Below are 27,534 nucleotides of genomic sequence, written 5' to 3' on the forward strand. Positions count from 1 at the left end.
GCGACCTGGATACAGGCTGGCCACGATTGACGTGGAAAGCCTGTACAGCCGGATACCCCACGAGGATGGCATAAGAGCTGTCCGTCGGTTCTTGGACAGAACCAATAAGGACAACGGATACAAGGACTTTCTGTGCGAGTGCCTCAGGTATGTCCTAACACACAATGCGTTTATGTTTGATGGAAGGTGGTACTACCAGACCTCCGGGACGGCCATGGGGACCTCTGTGGCATGTACCTATGCGGGGCTCTTTCTGGGTGCATAGGAGGAGGACTATGTGTTCAACTACTCCAGCCCCTTCCGCTACTGCATCAAAATGTGGGCCCGCTATGTGGATGACGTGCTGGTCGTATGGCAGGGAGGCTGTGAAAAATTTGAGGAGTTCATGCAACATCTAAATGTTAACAGCGTTAACATGCGGTTCACATCCGAGATCAGTGACCAGGGAATATGCTTCTTGGACCTGAGGATTGTACCGGATGGTGCTAGGCTGACCTGTGAAGGTTTCAGGAAACCCACAGCTGTCAATTCTTTGTTACACAGAAAGAGTTTTCATCCAGAGCATGTTAAGTCCTCCTTGCCGTACGGCCAATATTTACGTCTGAAACGTAACAATTCTAGCCCGGACATATATGAAATGCAGGCGAGGGAACTTACAGTGCGCCTACGGGCAAGAGAATACGATGAGGCCACCCTCAGGAAAGCCAGGGAGAGGGTTGGGGAGAAGGACAGGTCATCCCTCTTGGTGAGGCAGTCAAGGCCAAATAAAGGCAAATCGATAACATTCACCTTTGATTACACCCCCATGACCAAAAGAATTTCCCAGGTCATCAAGAAAAATTGGTCTCTCATAACAAGAGACCCCGATCTGCAAAGAATCTTCCCTGAGCCCCCATGGATAGCGTATAGGAGGGCCCCCACCCTAAGTGACACTTTGATACGCAGTGAGTATCGCTCTACTGTTCCATCAAACTGGTTAACTAATCGATGCCCTAAGGGCAACCACAAGTGCGGCAAGTGTAAATACTGTCCGCAGATGTTAGAGGGCACGAATTACAGATTGGGAGGGGTACAATGGGAGGTGAGGACATTCATCACCTGCCAGACAAAGTTTGTCTCGTACGTCATCTTTTGTCCCTGTCAGTTTTACTATGTGGGCAAGACAACTAGGCCCCTTAAAGAGAGAGTGGGGGAGCACTTCAAGTCCATCAAATCGGGGAAGGGGTGTCCACGTCTCATTGAGCACATCAGGGAAGTCCACGGCGGCAGGGCCAAATGCTTAAAATTTGCGGGCCTCCTACACGTGGCAAACCCCAGGAGGGGAGGCAATAGAGACCAGGAACTAACCCGACGCGAGTCGCGTGTGATTTTGCGTACGGAGGCAATGGGGCCCTTGGGCCTCAATGATAGGCTGGAGCTGTCGTGTTTCCTAGATCCGTGACCAGTGAGACATTTCCTTTCCCCCCCCCCCCCGTGAAACCATTTGATGGACATGTGGGTGTATATCATGCCCTCCCTCTTATATATTTGGAACCCAAAAACCAAATTCCTCCCGCCCCCGGTTCATCCCTTTCAGGGCACTAAGTACTGGTATTGGATGCAAACTATATGTCTCCAAAATGTTACCTTTATGAGCCTCCCCTCCCGGGTGTCCTCCCCCTCTTCTCTCTGCCCCCCTACTACCTATGTTGGTCTGTCTTGGGGTCTCTCTTTGCTCGGGATGGTAGTGGCCCCCCCTGACACTGAGTCTGGGACTACCCAACCTGTCCTTTTCCTTTGGGTTTCTTTCTCCCTCCTTCTGACCCCCTTTCTTCTCCCCTCATCTTATTCATGTTATGTCAGTAAATGGGGACCATGTACCGTTAGTCTAGTTCGACATGACAAGTGGGCATCAGCTGATGGATGAGTGCATTGTAATTATATATGGCATAATGCCAACAAACCATCTTAGAGAAATTTTTCTCTTTGTACCAGGGCAGGCATGCACCCTCAGAATATGGGCGGTTAGTGCCTAGGAGGCAGGTCTCTCCCTCAATATTGTCCTGCCCAGGGTGTGCCAGTATGTATTTGCACCACCACTAGGCTGAGTAGAATCCCTACGGCGCAAGCCCTGTCACTATAACGTTGTTTCATGGCCCCCCCACAAGTAACCAACAGCACACACAGTAGACCAGGTGTGTGCTAGTGGTTTTCTGTTACTTACCCTCCTCCTCTCACTTCATGCCCCCCCCCCCCCCCCCCCCCCCCGTCCCCATGTCTAGCCACATGGGTGAGAACAAGTGTCTGCCCCTTAAGTTGGTACTTGAGGCTTGGCAAAACAAGCCAAGCATGGATCGCCTTATAATAGCTATCAATAGGGTAGTTACTGCCTAATAGTGGAGCTTCTCCCCTTTTCCCACCCCCCAAAAACTCAAGGTGATTTTAACTAGGTGAATGAGTGGTGTTTTTTTTCTCTCTTTTTTAATGGATATATGAATAAAATAAAAAAAAACTTTTTTATATTTAAAAAAAGAGGTGTCTAGATCTAGCCAAGAACAGGACTCTATAAAGAGATGGATGCAGGGCATCTGTATAAATCACATATGAATGTGTCACTTGAAGTATGTAGGAATCTTCCCTTAATCACTAATATGTTGCCCTGCACATTACACTGTTAGCAATGTTTTGATGTTGCACTAGTACAGCACGAAAAGTAATACACTACAATGTTTGTACGATTAGTTTCATAAGCAGTTCACTTTATGTAGTAACAATACGTGTTTATATTATGCTCTGTCACTCTGTTGCTGCCTGGAGGCGTGTCTCTCCTCCCATTCACCCCTAACCTCACTCACCAGCACTGAGAACCAATGACGAGCGTGGTGGGCGGGACCTTCCGACTTCATTACGGAAGCCCACGCACGCCGCCATTGCCCTGGGACTTTAGCACGTGAACAAGCGCCACACCGGCGCGAAACGGCTGTTGCGCTGTCCCCATATTCCCTGGTCACACCCCCGCATCCGTCCTGAATCGGAATCTGGAACAGGTCAGATCTAACCACTTACATTGTCCTTGCTGTCAAGTCGGAAAATATGTGTATATACGCCTGCTGATGGAAATAAATGTCTATGTGAGTTGAGAAGCGGTGCACGGGCTGTTCTGTTTGTTCTGCTAATTTTATATATACCACACCCCTCTCCTATAAAGTTCCCTGGTGTCTGATGGTCCTCTCTCTCTATATCATCTAGCTTTCCCGATGTCTGGTGGCTCCCCCTTCGTCATAAAGCCTCCCTACTATCTAATGGTTCCCTGTCCTGTACTCCATTAGCCTCAGCATTTTCAGCATAGTATGGGCACAGCAGTAGCTCTCACCTTCTCTGGGTGCTCAAACAATGTCCGTTCATCTACTACAAATCACTGCTCGCTCTCTGGCCGGCATTCCAAACTTCTCAAATTGTGTGTAATCGTGCTACGCAAGAGAATCAGGCACTGGAGTGAGCGGTGAGCTGCAGAGGACATTGCTGGAGCCCGGAGGAGGGGAGATGAGCATGGCTACCGCTGCGCCCCTACTCTGCAGCAAATACTGGGGCTGTGGGGAGCACAGGGTGGCGGGTGCAAACCCCCCAATCAGGAAGGTATGCAAGATGCATTGATGGGATACTGGAGCGCTAACATCCTAGAACTGTATGAATGGGAGCTATCAGGCATAGATAACCCAGAGAATTACAGAGTCCCCCAGGCCATAATGAGCACTTTCAGCATAGTTTTAAACAATAATGCTGAAGTATATACAGACTAGCATAGCAGAGCAAGCAGCCTGTGCCCAGAGGAGTATGCACGTCTGTAGGGATGCTGGGGTTCCCTCATATGCACTACACAGCTTCCTCACATTCCTACTTATCTGCTTGTTTCCTAGCTGAGCAGGGTCAGGTGACAGCAGTGCCGACACACAGCATTTGCCTGTTGCTGTTTAACTCAGCTCAGGATAGTCAGGAAAGAGAGGCTCTAACAACTGCTACACAATGATTCTACAGAAGCTTCAGCTTGGAACTGCATAGCTACAAGTACCTGACGTGTAGCTGCTTTCTGCAGCCACAGGCATGTTTCCCTGAGCTCTGCCACCAGGAAGTGCCATCTCCCTGACTGAGAGCAGCTCCAGCCTATCCAGTCAGCCTGCCGGCATGGAGCTCCGCCCACCCACAGCTCCGTCCAAACAGCTAGCAGCTCTGCTGTTATAGCGAGAGCTAGAGCGGGCAGAAAACAGTGTGACATGGGACGGTTGTGCTATGGAGCCAGGGGGAGGGGGGCAGTGAGCGCACCACAAGTTCCGAAAGGGAGAGATTAGATATAGATGCCGGCTCCCCTCTCCCCGCCCCTGCAGCCCTGCGCTCATAGGCTGGAGCCCACCCAGCCTCTGCCTCAGCCCGGCTCTCAGGTCAAACTCCGACAAATCCTGGGTGACTACAACATACACTGATAGATAATTTGCTCATACCAACCTACCTGTTTCTTATGACTTCTCTTACCTCAACTCTAGAAGATATCCTGATATCTATTATTATTATTTTATTATTATTATTATAATTATTATTATTATTTATTGAATTTATAAAGCGCCAACATATTACGCAGCGCTGGACAATAAATATATACACTGATACAAGGATGACAGACATAAGGTTATACAACATAGAACAAAGTTAAACATGCAAATTGTTCAAAATACATGATCGTGTGATATGGGCTGGTTAGGTAGGCCCAGTAATACAAGTACAGGCTGTCATAGGAGAGGAGGACACAATCCTGTAGATTACACTAGGGAGTGGAGGACCCTGCCAGAGGCTTACAATCTAAAGGGTGGGGTGGAAACACTAGGTGGGGCTGTTAAATACTCATTAGAGAGTTACTGTGTGGTAGGAGGTGGGTAGGCCATCCTAAAGAGGTGGGTTTTGAGGGCTTGCTTGAATGTGTTGAAAGAGGGAGCAAGTCTGATGGGTGGTGGAAGGGCATTCCAGAGGGTGGGGGCAGCCCTTGAGAAATCCTTCAGGCGGGCATGGGAGTGTGAAATGTGTGGGGTGGTGAGGCGAAGGTCGTTGGAGGATCGGAGGGGGCGACCTGGTGTATACCTGTGAACAAGCTCCGAGATGTAGGTAGGGCAAGTTTTGTGCACAGATTTATACGCCAGGCATAGAATCTTGAAACTTATCCTGAAACGGATAGGGAGCCAGTGCAGGAATTCACAAAGGGGAGATGAGGATGCGGAGCGGTGCGAAGAATGGATGAGTCTTGCAGCCGCGTTCATCACTGATTGAAGGGGGGCAGTGCGTTTCAGGGGGAGGCCAGAAAGGAGGGAGTTACAGTAATCAAGGCGAGAGATGATTAGGGCATGGATGAGCAGTTTGGTTGTGTCTGGGGTTAAGAAGGGGAGGATCTTGGAGATATTACGGAGGTGGAAATTGCAGGCTCTGGTGATGTTTTGGATGTGTGGGATGGAGGAGAGGTCAGAGTCCAAGGTGACACCCAGACAGCGGGCCTGGGAGGTAGGGCGAATGGTTGCGTTGTGGATTGTGAGGTGGAAATCTGGGAGGGGTGCAGCAGCATGGGGTGGAAAGATCAGGAGCTCAGTTTTGTCTAGGTTAAGCTTCAGGAACCTAGCTGACATCCAGGAGGAAATTGCTGAGAGACACGAGGAGACCTTGTTTATGGTGGTGGATGAGAGATCGGGGGTATGGAGGTAAATCTGAGTGTCATCTGCATAAAGGTGGTAGTTGAAGCCCAGGGAGGAGATAAGCTTGCCAATGGAGGAAGTGTATATGGAGAAAAGAAGGGGGCCTAGAACAGAGCCCTGGGGGACCCCAACTGCGAGGGGGGCAGGGGTTGAGGAGGAGCCATTGAAGGAAGTGATGAAGGAGCGATTGGATAGGTAGGAGGAGATCCAGGCCAAGGCAAGGCCATGGATGCCCATGGACTGTAGTGATTGGAGGAGGAGGGGGTGGTCAACAGTGTCAAATGCTGCGGAGAGGTCAAGGAGGAGCAGGATGGAATAACTGCCTTTGGCCCTGGCAAGGGTAAGGTCGTTGACCACCTTGGCGAGGGCTGTTTCAGTTGAGGGTGCAGGTCGGAATCCAGATTGTAGGGGGTCAAGTAGGGTATTGGTGTTGATGTATTGGGTAATGCGTTGGTGTAGTAGGCGTTCGAGGAGTTTAGAAGCATAGGGAAGGAGGGAGATTGGGCGGTAGTTTGAGGGTAGGGATGGGTCGAGTGAGGGTTTTTTCAGCAGGGGAAGTACAGTGGCCTGTTTGAATGCTTTGGGGAAGGTGCCTGTGGAAAGGGAGAGATTGAACAAGGAGGTGAGGACTGGGGCCAGGTCAGGGAAGTGGGGACGAAGAGTATTCGTAGGTACCGGATCACAGGGAGAGGATGTGGGGGGGGGGGGGGGGGAAGCCGCTAGCAGCAGGCTGACTTCATCAATGGTGGCAGGAGCAAAAGAGGTGAGGAGTGGATATCTATCTCATGTTCACTCTATAATGAGATCTCTTCAAACAGCATGTTACGTTCTACCTGCACTCGTGCAGGGCTGTCTAAGTTTGTATGTATTGTTCGTATTGTTTTGATATATGCCAACGATAAGCTGTTCATACTTATTGTCTGTATTTCCTTTTTTCTCTTTGGCAATAAAAACATTTATTCACAAAAAAGAAAAGAAAAAAGGAGGATCTCTGGAAATAATACTCCACTGCTTGCACAGATAGTAACGACAATCTTATCAATAGTAGTCCTTTTACTGGTCTTTTCCAGTCTTTGTACAAAAAATTCATAAGGATGAGACGTTATGTCACCAATGCTGTCAACCATAAAATATTTACATTTGTTTTACATTAAATATGGTATTGTTATACAGCATACAAAACATTCTTAATAATAGATATGTTTTGAATTTTACATCATTGTCTGGTTTCTCTGTAAGAATAATATTGCTCCTTTGAATAGTATATAGTTATGAATGATGTTATGTTCTTCGATACCAGGGGCATATTTTCATATTGTCTAACTTTTTCCAATGAAATTCTGTTTGGTACACAACAATGCACACTGCAAATCAGCAGTAAGCATTATAAAAAGTGTTCTGTTGTGATGTTATATACAGAATGTATATATATATATATATATATATATATATATATATATATATATATATATATATACAGTATATATATATATATATATATATATATATATATATACAGTATATATATATACAGTATATATATATATATATATATATATATATATATATATATATATATATATATATATATATATATATACATATACATATACTAGCTGATAGGCCGGCGTTGCCCGGGCATGTATTGGGCGTTTCTGAGCTTTGCGGTCTTTGTCATCAATAATTTGCATTGAAGTGAAACAAATCTGATTGGATGTTTGTGGCTCCACCCCCTTTTCTGAACTTGAACCCCAGTCACCCAATGACCAACTGTACCAGGATTGAGGATTGTGCCATTAACAGTGCAAGAATGGCAGCAATGAAGTATTCCTGCCATGTTTGGTGGTATATTCTCCACAGTCAGCACATAATGCAGATCCTGACGTGAAGGAGACACACATGCAAGCACAAGGAACCAGGATATCCCCAGTTGTAGTGGAGGAGAGGACTGACTCCAGTAGGAGATGTGGCACACAGAGCAGGCGTAGATCCGAGCAACCACAAACAATACTTAACAATAGTGGCTCAGCACAAAAGTAGCATTGAGCGTATCAATCAGAACTTAGAAAGACAGGGACAGGTAGACAGAATGAACGCTTGCTACACTAGTCACTGACAGCAAGCGCTCATAACAGGACAGGCTGAATCGAGGTAGCCAATCGCGGATGCAGTGATGGCGTACCTCACAAGGACAGGACAGAATAGTCAGGAAACAGCAGAATCAAAGGCAGGCAAACGCAATACATACAAATATACAATAGATATGATATTCCTAGCGTATTACAATTACAGCTATCAATGAAACTACAGTAAGCAAACGTATGGATAAGCACCATCCTAATAATAGCAGTTAAGATAATGAGGACGGAATGTGCTAATTGGGCAATCAAACAACCATGAACACCAAAGGAAAAGTACCCAATATGCAGCACCAAACCACTCCAAAATGATATTCAAATTACAAATTCTTTATTGATGAAGAGCAAAAAACAATTAAACACAATATTAAAATTCACCAAAAGGTGATAGCAGTGGTGTACACGAACAACAACAACAACAATAATAATAATAATAATAATAATAATAATAATAATAATAATAATAATAATCCATATTCATGAGACCTCACACCCCAAAAATGATAGGTATATAATATATATTCAAGCAATAAGTTAAGAAAAGACCCTCTAGTTTAGCAAATATTTAATATTAGGGCCATATATAAATTGTGCAAATAGCAAAGGTGCAAAGGGTGTAATACCCAAATATATGACAAATAGTCTGGGACATAAAACAGCATGCGTCCCAGATATAGAATAATCACCATTCAATGAAAAGGAATAACACATACAAAGTGCCCAAGAGTGCAGGTATGAAAACAGGGTGAAGAACCAGACTTACAATATGGGAGAGGAGGACGTCGCTGTACACCGCCAACCGCCTTAATGCATCACGCGGCCTCAACCCGCTTCAGAGAGAGGCAACTTAAGAATGGCGTAGAAGACGCTTTAAAACCCCGCCAGCCCGCTCTAAGCAAAATGAAGACGCCCCCTGGACAAGACGCGGCCGCGTCATTGCGTAGAGGGCGCCGGGTTGTCATAGCAACCCGACACCAACCACGCAGTCCGGAAGTAAACAAGGCCTCCGTAATGGCGAAAGAGTAGAAGGAGGGCGCATGCGCAGAAGAGAGGCAGCGGAAATCCGATCAAAAAGGAAATCGAAGTTTGCCAACATCAAAGAGAGAGTACTATGAATAGAAATAGGAGTTCGAACTAACCAGAATACCCAAAAAAGGAAGGGGAGAGAGAGAGGAGCAGAGAGGGATGGAATACTAAATACAAACATATACAAAACAACATTCTATCGGAGATTAGAATCAACAGCATATACAATTCAGTGCACAAAGGACATCTAGTGGACAGGAATATTATGACAATCAGAAAAATAACAAAAAATGAGTTACTCAAACCACAAAAATAAATAAATACATAAAGTAGTTTATGCCAATTTCAAGCAAGTTCCTCCCAAAGGCAGGCTTTATCTTGAATCACTTTCTTCCCATAACAAGGACATCACACAGGAAGGGCAGGAAAGGGAAAGTTCCTCCAGGACATTCCCAATAAGAGAATAAATTCCACATTGATTTCTACAATAGAATTGTGTATATGTTACTGCCAGAACCCGAAGTTTGGCCAGAACTAGAAGTGGCCGGCCACTTCGGGTTCTGGCCGGCCAATGTGCGAACTGGCCGCTGCGCTGCGGCCAATGTGAGAAATGCAACAATTCCTGTAAGGTTAATGTTATGTTGTGGCCGCAGCGCAGCGGGCAAATGTATCACATCTTACTTTATTCAATGAAATTAAGCCGCCGGCTTTTTCTCTGCCTCTCTCTCCTCCCCCCGCCTCTCTCTCCCCTTCTCTTATGGCCAGCCGGAGGGGACACGCGTGTCCCCGGGAGATCGTTCGTCGCGACAGGAGAGCAGAGCGGGGAGGCTGCAGACATTGCTTCTGCCAGCACCCGCTCTGCAAGAACGACAGGATTCCCCTGCCGCGACGAACGACTCTGGAGGGGACACGCGTGTCCCCGCCGGCTGCCCATAGGAGAGCGAGAGAGGCGGGGGGAGGAGGAGAGAGAGAGAGGCAGAGGAGGAGAGAGAGGCAGAGAAAAAGCCGGCGGCTTAATTTCATTGAATATAGTAAGATGTGATACATTTGCCCGCTGCGCTGCGGCCACAACATAACATTAACCTTACAGGAATTGTTGCATTTCTCACATTGGCCGCAGCACAGCGGCCAGTTCGCACATTGGCCGGTCAGAACCCGAAGTGGCCGGCCACTTCTAGTTCTGGCCAAACTTCGGGTTCTGGCCATAACATATACATTAATCATAAAGTAAAAAAAAAATATTTTTTCAAAGGTACCTAAGCCAAGAAAAGGATGGGCATAGACACGGATGTGGCCGGCCCAACAACCAACCACATACTGTTGGAGAGATGAATAAAGCCATGTGTAATAGTAAAAAGTTTATTAGATAACAGGTATTCCAATCTATTGTGAAGAACCATATAATTTCACCAAAATGAAAAAGAACCCACCTAGAGACACTATAAAGGAGTGGTTGCTACTCACTAACAACCACCCTGAATAATTATAAGGGAAATAATGTTAAAGGGTACCAAAAGGATCACCAAGAAGAATTATATTACAGTAGAAATAGAACATAGGCTCATGCGTGTCAATACTATTACACACATGTGTTTCCATACCTATATCTGCCCCTAGGAAGAAATACCAAATTATATGGTTCACATACAGTCACACATAGACACCTGCATACACACATACGACTGACTAACATATGTATATATCGACGATGAACCGATATATAACATAAGCAAGGAACACTGGCTAGGAACTGGAGCAATACAGGGAACAGGCCGCAGAAGTGAGCGCAATCCACACAAGGTAACAGGAACAGGACTGAACTAGCTAAGCACGGGTGATCACAATAAGTGCAACCTACCAAAACATGCTGGAACTGACTGACTGAACACAGGATATAAACAGTTCGAGTATGTATATATCAGCGACACTGATGTATTAACGTAACACGAATACAAGGAAAATAACAAACATGCTAGTATGCGTATATATTGGCGATGAACCAATATATGATGCAAGACTAGCAAAGTAACAAATACTGATAAACAAGAACAGGACTAGAAGGACTCACTGACTCCTGTGCAGGAGTCAGTGCAGTCCACACGGGATAACACAAGAACCAGGAACAGGAACAGGGGCCCAGAGTAACAGGCAGAGACTGAAACTATGATAGCCCGTGGAGCCCTGCAGGAAGCAGTTCTTTATACTGAGGTCATCCAATGGGAGCAGACATGCAGATTCCCACACAGGTGAATGATAATCAATCACAAGCTGACAGCAGGAAAGGGCAGACAAACCTATGCAGCCTGCATGAAAGGAATTGCAGCTCCACTGCAACAGACAATGTTTGCTTTCACAAAAACATCTTAAACATTTTGTCCTCCTTGACGTATAAAAACATCAAGGAGGACAGTCGCGCTCCCGCGGCCGATCGCGCGTGTGCACGCGCACTCCCGGCCGCGAATTCGGTAGCCACGGTATCAATGTATCGGGCTATGGAGCCCGATCACTGATTCCTCTCCCCCGGTGAAAAAGCGACAGCTTCTCTCAGAAGCTTCGCTTTTTCTGAAGCTATGTCCCTCTAAGCGTACATTGTACGCTTAGAGTGACGTCATGTAAACAAACTCAAGATTGCCATCTTGTGGCCAAAAAGTAAAACTACAAGTAAAAGTAAAAAAACATTACAATACACAAATATTTCCCCAAATAAAACACTTTTATATCCCACCCTCCCAAAAATGCCCACATAAAACGTTTAATAAAAAAAAACAAAAAAACATTACTATAAAAAAAAAAAATAAAAAAAAAAACACATAAATATTTACCTAAGGGTCTAAACTTTTTAAATATCTATGTAAAGATGAAATATTTCTCTCTATTTTTTTTTTTATAAGCTTGTAAATAGTGATGTATGCAAAATGGAAAAAATGCTCTTTTATTTCCAAATAAAATATTGTCGCGATACATTGTGATAGGGACATAATTTAAATGGTGAAATAACTGTGACAAATGGGCAATTACAATACGTGGGTTTTAATTATGGAGGCATGTATTATTTTAAAACTATAATGGCCGAAAACTGACAAATAATGAATTTTTTCATTTTTTTTCTTATTCTTACTGTTAAAATGCATTTACAGTAAGGTAGCTCTTAGCAAAATGTACCCCCCAAAGAAAGCCTAATTGGTGGCGGAAAAAACAAGATATAGATCAGTTCATTGTGATAAGTAGTGATAAAGTTATAGGCTAATGAATGGGAGGTGAACATTGCTCGGATGCATAAAGTGAAAACGACTGAGAGCTTAAGTGGTTAAACTGCCATGAACTGCAGAGCGACCGCAGATAAAATCACCACTTAATGTGATCGCAAACAAAACTATGCCAGCCAATGCATGTAAAGCAATCAAAAACTGCTTGGCTGCAGTAAAATTGCAGCCAGTAGTACATGCTGCAGAAGTGATCATAACAATTCCCCTTGAAAATCAATAGGTGAATTTTGATTGGCTTTTGTAGGCTCCGCTCACTTTTTTGAATATTAATCCCATTCACCCAGTGACCAACTTAGCAAGGTTTTAGTGTTGGGCGAACAGTGTTCGCCACTGTTCGGGTTCTGCAGAACATCACCCTGTTCGGGTGATGTTTGAGTTCGGCCGAACACCTGACGGTGCTCGGCCAAACCATTCGGCCGCATGGCCGAACTAAGAGCGCATGGCCGAACGTTCCCCGAACGTTCGGCTAGCGCTGTGATTGGCCGAACAGGTCACGTGGTTCGGACCCGAACGCGCTCTGATTGGCCGAACGGTCACGTGGTTCGGGTAAATAAATACCCGAACCACGTCATATCTCCGCCATTTCTCTGTGGGTTTAGCTTTGGGTAGGCAGGCAGGGTAGTTCGCTCTCCAGCCACGCTAGCCAGGGTCCCCCCCAGTCATTGTGTGTCGCTGCTGGGAACAGTAGTACACCGCTCGCTCAGCCACACTATATATAGCATTGTTTACTGCCACTGTGTACCTCGCTCAGCCACGCTATATATAGCATTGTGTTTACTGACACTCTGTGTACACGGCTCAGCCAGACTATATAGCATTGTGTGTAGAGTTGAGCTGAAATTTTCGTAATTTCGCATTACTATAATTACGCATGCGAAATTTGCGATTACGATGCGAAATTACGGTAGCGTAATTGCCATTAAAATCGTAATCGTTATCTGATTGCCATCTGGAGTCAGGAAGGAATTTTTCCCATTTGGGGCTAATTGGACCATGCCTGGTGGGGTTTTTTTCGCCTTCCTCTGGATCAACAGGGGTATGTGGGGGACGGGCTGGAGTTGTACTTTGTACTGGTTGAACTCGATGGACGTATGTCTTTTTTCAGCCAAAATAACTATGTAACTATGTAATTGAAAATACCGTAAGCGTAATTTTCAACGCGTAATTTCGCGTTTCGTTCATGCCGTAATTTCGCATTAAACGCTACCGTAATTTCGCGTTAAACCGTAACGCTCCGTATAATGTAAAAAAGCCGCCGACTTTAAGGGTTAATAGCAAAGCCCCCTTAAATGCCAAGAGCCTAAAATTTGAAGAGTATATTAAGGAGATCAGGAGGAATAAGAGGAAACATTTTTTTTTCAAAAAGACCTTATAGTTTTTGAGAAAATCGATGTTAAAGTTTCAAAGTAAAAATGTATACATTTAAAAACCCGCCGACTTTAACGGTTAATAGCAAAGCCTGCTTAAACTTTAGGAACACCAAATTCCCAGGGTATATTAAGGGGATCAGTGGGAATAAGAGGAAATTTTTTTTTTATCAAAAAGACCTTATAGTTTTTGAGAAAATCGATTTTTAAGTTTCAAGGGCAAAAATGTCTTTTAAATGCGGAAAATGTCAGTTTTTTTTGCACAGGTAACAATAGTGTATTATTTTCATAGATTCCCCCAAGTGGGAAGAGTTTTACTTACTTCGTTCTGAGTGTGGGAAATATAAAAAAAAAACGACGTGGGGTCCCCCCTCCCAGACCTCTTTAACCCCTTGTCCCCCATGCAGGCTGGGATAGCCAGAATGCGGAGCACCAGCCGCGTGGGGCTCCGCACCCTGACTATACCAGCCCGCATGGTCCATGGATTGGGGGGTCTCGGAAGGGGAGGGGCAGCCAAGCTTTCCCCTCCCCCTCCGAGCCCTTGTCCAATCCAAGGACAAGGGGCTCTTCTCCACCTCCGATGGGCGGTGGAGGTGGAGGCCGCGATTTCCTGGGGGGGGGGTTCATGGTGGAATCTGGGAGTCCCCTTACCCATTTCCTTTAAGAGTTAAAAGTAAATAAACACACAAACACTTAGAAAAAGTAATTTAATTGAACAAAAAACATAACCACGAAAAAAGTCCTTTAATATTCTTAATTAACCATTAATACTTACCTGTCCCTTTAAATAAATGATCCCTCGAAATAGCCTCGGAAATGTTCTATCAGTTACAATGTAACAAAGTTATTACAATGTAACAACTTTGTTACATTGTAACTACGCCGCACCCGACGTCACTCGCCGCTCAGCCGCCGCATACGCGTCTGCGCTGCACAGACCCGACAGAGCTCTGAGCTATATAGCTCAGAGCTCTCTAAGCATCTTTGAATTTGGGCTCCAAGGAGCCCCATTGGTCCTGAGCAGACCAATGGGGTTCCTTCAAATCAGAAGGAACCCCATTGGTCTGCTAAGGTCTGCGGTGCTCCGCATTCTGGCTATCCCAGCCTGCATGGGGGACAAGGGGTTAAAGAGGTCTGGGAGGGGGGACCCCACGTCATTTTTTTTTTATATTTCCCACACTCAGAACGAAGTAAGTAAAACTCTTCCCACTTGGGGGAATCTATGAAAATAATACACCATTGTTACCTGTGCAAAAAAAAATGACATTTTCCGCATTTTAAAGACATTTTTGCCCTTGAAACTTAAAAATCGATTTTCTCAAAAACTATAAGGTCTTTTTGAAAAAAAATGTTTCCTCTTATTCCCACTGATCCCCTTAATATACCCTAGGAATTTGGTGTTCCTAAACTTTAAGCAGGCTTTGCTATTAACCGTTAAAGTCGGCGGGTTTTTAAATGTATACATTTTTACTTTGAAACTTTAACATCGATTTTCTCAAAAACTATAAGGTCTTTTTGAAAAAAAAATGTCCTCTTATTCCTTCTGATCTCCTTAATATACTCTCTAAATTTGAGGCTCTTAGCATTTAAGGGGGCTTTGCTATTAACCCTTAAAGTCGGCGGCTTTTTTATATTGTGTACTTCCACTCTGTGTACACCGCTCAGCCAGACTATATAGCATTGTGTGTACTGCCACTGTGTACCTCGCTCAGCCACGCTATATATAGCATTGTTTACTGACACTTTGTGTACACGGCTCAGCCAGACTATATAGCATTGTGTGTACTGCCACTCTGTGTACACGGCTCAGCCAGACTATATAGCATTGTGTGTACTGCCACTGTGTACCTCGCTCAGCCACGCTATATATAGCATTGTTTACTGACACTCTGTGTACACGGCTTAGCCAGACTATATAGCATTGTGTGTACTGCCACTCTGTGTACACGGCTCAGCCAGACTATATAGCATTGTGTGTACTGCCACTGTGTACCTCGCTCAGCCACGCTATATATAGCATTGTTTACTGACACTCTGTGTACACGGCTCAGCCAGACTATATAGCATTGTGTGTACTGCCACTCTGTGTACACCGCTCAGCCAGACTATGTAGCATTGTTTACTGACACTCTGTGTACACGGCTCAGCCACACTATAAAGCATTGTGTGTACTTCCACTCTGTGTACACGGCTCAGCCAGACTATATAGCATTGTTTACTGACACTCTGTGTACACGGCTCAGCCAGACTATATAGCATTGTTTACTGACACTCTGTGTACACGGCTCAGCCACACTATATAGCATTGTGTGTACTTCCACTCTGTGTACACGGCTCAGCCAGACTATATAGCATTGTTTAGTGACACTCTGTGTACACGGCTCAGCCACACTATATAGCATTGTATACTGCCACTCTGTGTACACCGCTCAGCCAGACTATATAGCATTGTTTACTGACACTCTGTGTACACGGCTCAGCCAGACTATATAGCATTGTGTTTACTTCCACTCTGTGTCTGCTGGGCCTGGGAACAGTAGTACACCGCTCACCCGCCACTGTATAGCATTGTGCTCTGTGTCGCTGCTGGCAATAGTGGTACACCGCTCACCCACCACTGTATAGCATTTCTGTACTGCCACTGTACTGCTGCCAGTCAGCGTGTACTTTAAGGATAAGTGAAATGAGGAAGAAATCCGGTGAAAGAGGGAGGGGCAAGGGAAGAGGTGTTTCCCCTGACAGTTCACGTACAGGCCACAGGGGAGCACCCAAGAAAACCCACTCAATACCGCCCATGTTGTCCAGGACAACAACCCTCACAAATCCAAAAGAACAGGACCAGATAATTACTTGGATGACCTCCCAAGCGTCCAGCAGTGGGTTAAGCAGCACCAGCACATCACGCACGAGGTCCGAGTCCTCAGCCAGTTACAAGGAGCCAGTGGGCACAAAGCTGACACAACCGGCAGCGACACCACGCACACAACTGCCAGATAACCAGTCCGATGAATTACCTCAGGACACAATGGGGTATTCGCAGGAGCTATTCCCAGGCCAACAAACTTCCACCTTTGAAAGGTCAATGGAGGAACAGCCAGAAATGTTGTGCCCGGATTCACAACCATTAACTGTGGCAAATGCACCGGGCACTGAAATACAAGGCGAGTCCGAGGACTTTGTAACCCAAATCCCAGAGCAAGTTGGGCAGGAGGGGTTGCAATTGCAGGAGGTCGGCCGAGAAGCTCTGGAAGATGACGTTGGAGTGAGCTGCGCAGAGGTTGTTCTGGGGAGCTCTACTCCACGGCGGCGGCCCCCCACAATGACATATGACGAGTTTCAGGAGATGGAAGAGGAGGGTATGGACAATGTGGACATAGACCCAGATTTTGTTTGTGAACGAGAACATCGCCGTCGTAGCAGCAGCACAGATGAGTCTGTTGAAGAACCCACTGCTGCACGAGTTCGCCTTGTGCCACAAGGTAGGCGGCGCGCAATTTCAGGCACCCAGGCGTGGAAGTTCAAGTGAGAGGCAAAAGAGGCGCAAACAGAAATCACCAGCAAGGCAGGTGCTCCAAAGTCTGGGCTTTCGTTGAAGACTGCACTGAGGATGTTACCATGGCGATTTGCAAGGTGTGCAAGACCCGCCTGAGCAGGGGGAAAAGTATTAACAACCTCTCCACCACCAGCATGAGCCGCCACATGCTATCCAAACATCCCACTCTGTGGGCAAACGCGACAGAACAGGGACAGGGTACCAGCAACACTGCCTCCCTCGGGTTCACCAGACTCACCACCAGACCCGCCTCAGCAGCAGCAGTAGCCCAGCCATTGCGTGGTTCACAACATTCACAAACATCAGACGACGCTGACACTGTCACTTTCCGGAGTAGTGCTCTTGAGGTCTCCCAGTGTTCATCAAACACAACAACCAACAGCCCTTCAGTGTGCAGCCCTACGGTTCAGTTGTCTGTGTCGGAGATGTTTGAGCGCAAGAGGAAATTGCCAGCAAATGACCCCCGGGCCGTAGCAGTAACAGCCAGCATAGCCAAGCTTCTGGCCTGCGAAATGCTGCCATATCGAGTGGTGGAGACAAACAGCTTCAAGGGCATGATGTCAGTGGCCATCCCACGTTACGTGGTTCCCAGCCGCTACCACTTTGCGCGCTCTGCAGTGCCTGAGTTGCATGAGCACGTGGTCAGCAAAATAACCCGAAGCTTGAAGAATGCCGTTGCCTGCAAGGTTCACCTCACCACTGACACCTGGACGAGTGCGTTCGGCCAGGGTCGATACATCTCCCTTACCGCACACTGGGTGAACCTTGTGGAGCCTGGCAGCGATTCCTCACCTGCTACGGCGCGGGTGTTGCCCACGCCACAAACAGCTGCACCGCCGTCCCTCCCACTGGATAACAGCAGCACCTACCTCTCTGACTCCTTCTCCTCCAACGCATCTCAAAGCTGTACCTCATCCGGAAATGCTAACCCAGCAACAGCAGCAGTAGGATCATGGAAGCAGTGCAGCACAGCTGTTGGCATGCGTCAGCAAGCGTTGCTGAAGCTGATCTGCCTTGGGGATAAGCAGCACACATGGGAGGAAATTTGGAGGGGAATAAAGGAACAGACGGATTTGTGGCTGGCACCGCTGGACCTGAAACCGGGCATGGTTGTGTGTGATAATGGGAGTAATCTCATTCGCGCTTTAAGGTTGGCTAAGCTGACACACATCCCTTGCCTGGCGCACGTGATGAACCTAGTAGTTCAGCGGTTCCTGAGGACGTACCCAGGCGTGCCCGATCTTCTGTTGAAGGTGCGTCGAGTGGCCAGATCGGCGTATCCGCCTCTCCACAGAAAATGCAGACCGTCTGACTCAAATTAAAATGAATCAATCCTGGATTGGAAACGACTACGCAACACTCCAGGACCCCAACCAAGTAACATGACCAATGAACATCTGGGATGGTTTAGCGTTGCCGGTCCCTGTTTATTGAACCTCTCATCTTTATTACATTTATGACTGCATGGCGGCAAAAAGCATTGCTGCTATATCCGCATGCTTTTTGTCCTCATGCAAGGCCGGTGTTGTTGTGTCTCAAAAAGCATGGCCTTCTCCTCCTGCGCCTGCTCCTGTTCCATCACGTGTGCTGCTGCTGCTGCGTTAGCGTTGCCGGTCCCTGTTTATGGAACCTCTTATCTTTATTACATTTATGACTGCATGCATGGCGGTAAAAAGCATGCTATCCGCACGCTTTTTGTCCTCACGCAAGGCCTGGGTTGTTGTGTCTCACAAAGCGTGGCCTTCTCCTCCTGCGCCTCCTCCTGTTCCATCACGTCTGTTGCTGCTGGGTTAGCGTTGCCGCCCGGTCCCTGTTTATTGAACCTCTTATCTTTATTACATTTATGACTGCATGGCGGTACAAAGCATGCTATCCGCACGCTTCTTGTCCTCATGCAAGGCCTGGGTTGTTGTGTCTCACAAAGCGTGGCCTTCTCCTCCTGCGCCTCCTCCTGTTCCATCACGTCTGCTGCTGCTGGGTTAGCGTTGCCAGTCCCTGTTTATGGAACCTCTTATCTTTATTACATTTATGACTGCATGCATGGCGGTAAAAAGCATGCTATCCACACGCTTTTTGTCCTCATGCAAGGCCTGGGTTGTTGTGTCTCACAAAGCGTGGCCTTCTCCTCCTGCGCCTCCTCCTGTTCCATCACATCTGCTGCTGCTGGGTTAGCATTGCCGCCCGGTCCCTGTTTATTGAACCTCTTATCTTTATTACATTTATGACTGCATGGCGGTACAAAGCATGCTATCCGCACGCTTCTTGTCCTCGTGCAAGGCCTGGGTTGTTGTGTCTCACAAAGCGTGGCCTTCTCCTCCTGCGCCTCCTCCTATTCCATCACGTCTGCTGCTGCTGGGTTAGCGTTGCCGCGTGGTCCCTGTTTATTGAACCTCTTATCTTTATTACATTTATGACTGCATGGCGGTACAAAGCATGCTATCCGCACGCTTCTTGTCCTCATGCAAGGCCTGGGTTGTTGTGTCTCACAAAGCATGGCCTTCTCCTCCTGCGCCTCCTCCTGTTCCATCACATCTGCTGCTGCTGGGTTAGCGTTGCCGCCCGGTCCCTGTTTATTGAACCTCTTATCTTTATTACATTTATGACTGCATGGCGGTACAAAGCATGCTATCCGCACGCTTCTTGTCCTCGTGCAAGGCCTGGGTTGTTGTGTCTCACAAAGCGTGGCCTTCTCCTCCTGCGCCTCCTCCTGTTCCATCACGTCTGCTGCTGCTGGGTTAGCGTTGCCGCGTGGTCCCTGTTTATTGAACCTCTTATCTTTATTACATTTATAAATGCATGGCGGTACAAAACATGCTATCCGCACGCTTCTTGTCCTCATGCAAGGCCTGGGTTGTTGTGTCTCACAAAGCGTGGCCTTCTCCTCCTGCGCATCCTCCTGTTCCATCACGTGTGCTGCTGCTGGTGCTGGGTTAGCGTTACCGGTCCCTTTTCCTGGAACCTCTTCTCTGTATTACACTTATGACTGCATGGCGACAAAAAGCATGTTACCTGTGCAAAGAAACATGACATTCTCCACATTTAAAAGACAGTTTTTCCTTTGAAACTTTACAATTAATTTTCTGAAAAACTATAAGCTCTTTTTCAAATATTTTTTCCCCCTTGTACCCACTCCCAAGGTGCACATACCCTGCTAATTTGGGGAATGTAGCATGTAAGGAAGCTTTACAAAGCACGAAAGTTCGGGTCCCCATTGACTTCCATTATGTTCGGAGTTCGGCGTGAACACCCGAACATCGCGGCGATGTTCGGCGAACGTTCGCGAACCCGAACATCTAGGTGTTCGCCCAACACTAGGTTTGAGAACCCTACCATTAACAGTGTAAGAATGGCTGCAGTTTACATTTTCCCAGTGAAATTTGTATTTGTCTCCGCCCACTGATTATCCAGCATTGCCTGTGTATGTATTTGGCTGGTGTTGGCTGCGTCCACATTTTCTAACCTTAACACACAATTACTCAACCCAGTTTGTGAGCTTTGTGTTTTGGCATCAATAATTTGCATTGAAATGAAATAAATCTGATTGGCTGTTTGTTGTTCCACCCCTTTTATGAATTTGAACCCCAGTCACCCAATGACCAACTGTACCAGGTTTGAGGCTTGTGCCAATAACAGTGCAAGAATGGCAGCAATTTCATATTCCCCTTCAAAATTAATAGGTGAATTTTGATTGGCTTTTGTAGGTTCCACTCACTTTTCTGAATATTAATCCCAATTACCCAGTGACCAACTGTGCAACGTTTGAGAACCCTGCCATTAACAGAGTAAGAATGACTGCAGTTTACATATCCCCAGTGAAATATCTTCATTAAACTAAACCAGTCTTCAAGATTTTCAAAAAGTGAACAAATGAAGCAAAACTACAACTATGGGCCTGCTTTGACTACACTGACTGGTCAGTCCTAGAGGCACCAAACCTGGATGAATGGGCGGACAACATAACCTCTTACGTCAGCTCCTGCAAGGAGACACGCATCCCAACAAAGTCTTTCAGAGTGTTCCTTAAAGTGTACGAAAACAGAAAGGAGCGCTCCTCTTCATGCATTAACTTTTTTATTTTCAATAATTGCACCTAAAATTACACTAACAGTGTTCAAGCGGTGTATGGGGGCATCAAAGACCTGCCAGCAAATCCTCCCTCCTCTCCTGCGCTTGGCCAGAGCAGCAGGGGCGATGTTCAGCATGGAGTGAGGAGCGCTGGGCGGGGCCTGGTTGCCCTGGAGCCATCTCACGTCTGTAACAACTAGTAGCTCAGCGTCTGCCGACATGCAGGGGGTGTCTGCAGCCACTTCCTTCCCTGGCTCGCAAGCATTCTCCGTTCCCTCGGCGTCTGGCACGCCAGGAACGGTCGGTTCTCTGACTCACAGGAGGTCTGTCTCACAAGGGCGTGCACGGAGACAGGACCTTTATGCTAGCAGAAGGCGCGTCAGCTGACCTGTCGGTCGGCTGACATCAGGGATGACTCTCACCGCTCGGATTGGCGGAGATCCGAGGTGGGAGTGGCTGAGAGTCTCCCTCTTCCTCATAAGCCTTCACTCGTCATTCGGTCTTCGTCTGCTGTCGTGAATACTTACGTGTAAGCGCTCATACCTTAGACTAGATCCCAGGTGTTGAAACCAAGGACTTCACACCTAGACTAGGAATTGTTATATTGTTATTGATTACCTGTGTATGATTCTGGCTAAATCTCTGACCTTGCTTCCTGTTTAACGTTCCTGTACTTCTGCCTATCTGACTAGTTGCTGAACCTCTGCCTGTTACCCGTTATCCCTTTGACTCACGATGCTGTACTGATACTTACCTCTCTGTTGCTGAACCTTGCCTGTCTGACCACTCTGTCCTCACCAGTGGGTTTAGCCTCTGGTGAGGGATTTTTAGTGTTGAATCACCTGCTCCTCAGGTGATCCTTACTTGCAGTATTGTTTGTAACACCTGCTCCTCAGGTGTCCACTAGACTGCAGTATAGTCTTCATCACCTGCTCCTCGAGTGATCATTACTTGCAGTATTGTTTGTAACACCTGCTCCTCAGGTGTCCACTAGACTGCAATATAGTCTTAATCACCTGGTCCCCAGGTGATCACTGTCATGATCGGTGTCAGCACGCAGAGAGAATCTGATTATTGGCGATCTGCAGTATCACCAATAATGCAGATATATACCTGATTATTGATGATCTGCAGTATCACCGATAATCCCATATATCGCTAACCTCTGGACACCAGCAAAGGAACACAATAAAGACAGTATATCTCAGGTGATGTGGAAATGTCCACCACACGGTAATTCCTCAGAGGTGTGGTTACCTCTGAATGGGAACCCCGTGAGTGAGATCCTCTAACCAGGCTGAGTGAGGAATCTCGACCCCCAGCAGTAACCGTCTGCTTGGGGCGGGCGTCTCGGAGAGGCAAGCCTCAGAGAGAACCCTCCAGTGGGAGACGTTCCACTGAAGGGAGAAAGATCAGACAGGCAAGGGTTCGGCAACAGAGATGGTGGCGGCAGTACAGGAGCGGAAGGCAGAAGAGTAAACGTTTAACAGGCAGAGGTCGGCAACAAGGATCAGATAGGCAAAGGTACAAGATCAGCAAGAGATAGAGTAGTCAGGGATAGCAAAGGTCAAAAACACAGATCAATAAACAACAATATTCCTAAGCTATGGTGTGAAATCCTTAGAATCAACACCAGGGCACTGCACTAAGGTCTGAGCGCTAACACAGAGTGTGTATTCACGACAGCAGACAAGGAGCAACTGAGCACTAGCTCCTTATATGCTGGGAGCGCATCTGCAGCGCCACCCAGCCGCCCAGCCAACCAGAATCCCTCCTGGAGTCAGCTGACTGGAGAGTCAGCTGACCCACCTACGTAGGAGGTACAAATCCTGCCTCCTTGCGCGCGCGCGTGTGACCCTCTGCCTCTGTGCAGCAGAGAGGCCAGGTCCGGGGTCCACGCGTGAGCGCGCTCTGAAGTCCGCCAAGCGAACAGCGGGACCCGTCGGCGCCGCCATACTGCCAGCAGCGTCGGCGTCCCCCCTGCTCTGTGCCGACGGATCCGTACGCGTGACGGAACCCGCCGGCTGGGAAGCGGAGACCGCCGCCACGCTGCCCCGCGTGGCGGCGGCTTCGCTATCCCTCACAGTACCCCCCTCTTGAGGAGTGGACTCCGGACACTTCCCACCCGGTTTCTCCGGATGTGACTGATGAAACCTCTTCTTTAATGTCTCAGCATGCATGCGATTCTCTGGCACCCAAGATCTGTCCTCCACCCCATACCCTTTCCAGTGGACGAGATACTGTACGGAACTCTGTACCCGCCGGGAATCCATAATTTTCCCCACCTCGTATTCTGTCTGGCCCTCCACTAACACTGGGGGGGGGGAGGGAATCCACATATACTGCTGGTTTCAATAAAGAAACATGGAACGATCTCCCACCTCTCATGCTGACTGGGAGATCAATCACATATGAGACTTCATTAATCTTTTTGGCCACCGGATAAGGCCCTATGAACTTGGGCCCCAATTTGGTGAACGGTTGTCTGAGTGCCAAATGTCTTGTTGACACCCACACCATGTCTCCAGGAGAAAAGTGCCATTCAACAGACCGTCTCTTGTCGGCCTGTCTCTTTTGTTTCTGGAAGGCTACTCCTAAATTCTCCTTTACTTGTCCCCAAAGTTTCTTTAAAACCCTCTGCCACTCTTCCAGGGCTGGGAAGGGAGAGGAGCACACCGGCAATGGGGAAAATTTAGGAGACCTTCCTGACACAACCTGAAAAGGGGACAAGCCCGTTGAAGCGCTCCTCAGGTTGTTGTGTGCGAACTCAGCAAAGGGTAGGAATTTAACCCAATCTGTTTGTGCATCTGCCACATAGCACCTCAGAAACGATTCCAGTGCCTGATTCACCCTCTCGGTCTGCCCGTTGGTCTGTGGGTGATACCCAGACGAGAAGGACAGGTTCATACCCAGATTATGGCAAAAGGCCCTCCAAAACTTCAATATAAATTGGACTCCTCTATCCGATACTACATCATGTGGAATGCCATGTAATCGGAAGACGTGCTGTATGAAGAGTTCGGCTAAGTTTTGAGCTGATGGGAATCCTTTAAGAGGAACAAAGTGGGCCATCTTGCTGAACCTGTCCACGATCACCCATATCACAGTCATACCTTCTGACTTGGGAAGCTCGCCAATGAAGTCCATGGATAGGTGGGTCCATGGTTCATTTGGAACTGGCAAGGGTTGTAAGGTAGTCCATACACAATCAATCGATTCCGGACTCAACCCTTGCACGAATAATCTTCAGAATTTATTGTAATAATGTATGCGGTTATGCAGCAGACAAAAAAGCACAACGTTTCGGGCTACATGCCCTTTCTCAAGTGCTTAACCATCTGAACAAACTTAGACCTTCATATGAACACACACATATTGACACACCCCTCCAAAGCATTAAGGGGCGGGCACAAATCTTTTCCAGAACATTAACCCTTACTCCTGAAAGGACAACCATTTATCATAAGAAGCACTTTAAACTGAAGTCCTCGTTAAGGCCACTGGGGGACTGCGTCCCCAACCTGTCCATCCACCAAGCCTCACGCCGCAACAGCGCACTCCTAAATTCTCTACCTTCGGTGTGGCGAATGTTGCTCTTATGCTCGTTGAGTCTAGTTTTAATGTCCCTTGAGGTCTGGCCAACATAGGACAGACCGCAAGGGCATTTGATTAAGTAAACAACACCCGTCGAATCGCAAGTGGCGAAATCTCTAATAGGAACCGGCTTAACCGATCTAGTACTTTGTACGTTGGGCCCCCTTTAGTGTTGGGCCGAACGGTTCGCCTGCGAACGGTTCCATGCAAACTTCCGTGGTTCGCGTTCGCGTCCCGCAGGCGAACGTTTGCGGAAGTTCGGTTCGCCCCATAATGCACCATGGAGGGTCAACTTTGACCCTCTACATCACAGTCAGCAGGCCCAGTGTTGCCAATTAGGCTACACTAGCCCCTGGAGCCACTCCCCCCCTACTAAAAGGCAGGCAGCAGCGACCATTACGGTCACTCGTGTGCCTGCATTAGTTAGAGTAGGGCGAGCTGCTGCACACTCTCTCATAGGGAAAGATTAGTTAGGCTTAGCTTGTCCCTGGCTGCATACCTGTTCTGTGAACCCACCACTGCATACCTGTACTGTGAACCCACCACTGCATACCTGTTCTGTGAACCCACCACTGCATACCTGTTCTGTGAACCCACCACTGCATACCTGTTCTGTGAACCCACCACTGCATACCTGTTCTGTGAACCCACCACTGCATACCTGTTCTGTGAACCCACCACTGCATACCTGTTCTGTGAACCCACCACTGCATACCTATTCTGTGAACCCACCACTGCATACCTGTTCAGTGAACCCACCACTGCATACCTGTTCTGTTCAGTGAACCCGCCACTGTATACCTGTTCTGTTCAGTGAACCTGCCACTGTATACCTGTTCTGTTCAGTGAACCCGCCACTGCATACCTGCTCTGTTCAGTGAACCCGCCACTGAATACCTGTTCTGTTCAGTGAACCCGCCACTGTATACCTGTTCTGTTCAGTGAACCCGCCACTGCATACCTGTTCTGTTCAGTGAACAGTTTGGTGTGTCAGTGTGAAGCAGTACCTTAATTACACTACCTGATTGATGTATACACATGCTAGATGTTTTAAAGCACTTTAGGCTTGTCATTTAGCATTCAATATGATTTATGCCCTTAAAACGCTGCTTTGCGTCAAATCCAGATTTTTCCCGGGGACTTTTGGCGTGTATCCCACTCCGCCATGCCCCCCTCCAGGTGTTAGACCCCTTGAAACATCTTTTCCATCACTTTTGTGGCCAGCATAATTTTTTTTTTTCAAAGTTCGCATCCCCATTGAAGTCTATTGCGGTTCGCGAACTTTAACGCGAACCGAACCTTCCGCGAAAGTTCGCAAACCCGGTTCGCGAACCTAAAATCGGAGGTTCAGCCCAACTCTAGCCCCCTTATGATGCCATTGCAATGCTGGCAATTGAGACATGGAAAGGTCCCTTTCCTAGGGGTACCCAAAAACACCTGGCGGGGTAATTTAGATCTCCCAATGTCCGCCCTAACCAATTGGTCTTTAATGGACTTACCCTTACGGTAGACGAACCTAGGGGGTGCTCGGCAGATCTGGGCAAGCTGAGGATCCGCCTCCACCAGTGGCCAAAATTGGAGGACATTGTCCCACAGAATCGAGGACTCCCTGCAAAATGTCGTAATAAAATTTACATTAGTGTCATTATCATCCTTCTGTACACCATAAGTTCTCAGTGCTTCCCTATTCATAGCTCCCACCTCTACCGCTAACTCCTCACATCTTCTCTGATCATACCCTCTTATTACAAAATCCTGAGTGAGGAGCTCAGCCTGCCTCCAATATAACGTATCATCAGACGTGATACGCTTTAACCAAATGTACTGGCTCTTAGGTAGACCATTAATCAATGGTCTCGGATGGCAACTACTGGCCAATAAAAAAACATTTTTATCTGTGCTTTTATGATACAAATCGGTTTCGAATCCGTCGCTTTTCCTTCTAATTTCCACATCAAGGAAATGAAGCGTCTCCGCGCTATACTCCATCTTAAATTTAAGGGTGGAATGTTTCCTGTTAATCTCTTGGAAAAACAGGCCAAGCTCCTCCTCAGATCCCGTCCATCCAAAGAACAGGTCGTCTATGAATCTGCAGTACCCCGGATGCTCCCTGGTGCCTCATCACCCAAAAAATGGATGTCCTCAAAATCGGACATTACTAGATTTGCCACCGTAGGGGCATAAGGGGCTCCCATTGGCACTCCGAGGGTCTGCAGATAATGTTTGTCTCCAAACCTAAAATAGGAATGAGAGAGGCTAAATTCAAGGATGGACATGATAAACAAAAGCATCTCATTAGATACGCTATTATCAACCATAAGCTTGTTCTTAACTGATGCTAAAGCTTCCTCATGAATTATGTTATTGTAAAGGTTAACCACATCCATGCTTACAAGATATTTAATCTCCCTGTGATCCATCTGACCTAATGTGTTAAGAAAATGTGTAGTGTTGTGTAGTGTCTTTCAGACACCGAACATTCGATCTCACAATCGGTTGCAACCAGAAGTCAACATAAATGCCCAGGGGTTCCAAAAGGGAGTCAACAGCTGATACTATTGGTTGTCCAGGGGGGGTGCCGTACATCCTTGTGCACTTTTGGCAAGGTATAAAAAAACCGGGGTTCTTGGAGTATCTTTTTTTAATGAAATTGCCAACTCTTTGCTAATGATCCCTGTTTCTGCTGCCCCATCCAGTAATGTGTCCACTTCACTTTTAACCCTCCTGGCGGTAAACCCGAGCTGAGCCCGGGCTATGCCGCCGGGAGGCACCGCTCAGGCCCCGCTGGGCCGATTTGCATAATTTTTTTTTGCTGCA

At 47.1% G+C, this 27,534-nt stretch overlaps 1 protein-coding gene across 3 annotated transcripts in view; it reads left to right on the forward strand.

The window, feature by feature from the left end:
• The window catches only part of LOC137522951 (uncharacterized), a 190,513-nt gene that overhangs the window by 64,601 nt on the left and 98,378 nt on the right, over nucleotides 1–27,534 (forward strand). Inside the window, exon 1 of one of the 3 annotated variants that reach the window (XM_068243110.1) lies at nucleotides 2,973–3,026. The exons of 1 other annotated variant lie outside the window; for it this stretch is intronic. The gene's annotated coding sequence lies outside the window, so the exon portion shown is untranslated. Of the gene's footprint in view, nucleotides 1–2,972; nucleotides 3,027–3,072; nucleotides 3,111–27,534 lie in introns of those variants that run through there. One more of the 3 variants, XM_068243111.1, reaches the window with a different exon arrangement.

Source organism: Hyperolius riggenbachi, chromosome 6 (assembly GCF_040937935.1).
Source record: "Hyperolius riggenbachi isolate aHypRig1 chromosome 6, aHypRig1.pri, whole genome shotgun sequence".
Classification (NCBI taxonomy): domain Eukaryota; kingdom Metazoa; phylum Chordata; class Amphibia; order Anura; family Hyperoliidae; genus Hyperolius; species Hyperolius riggenbachi.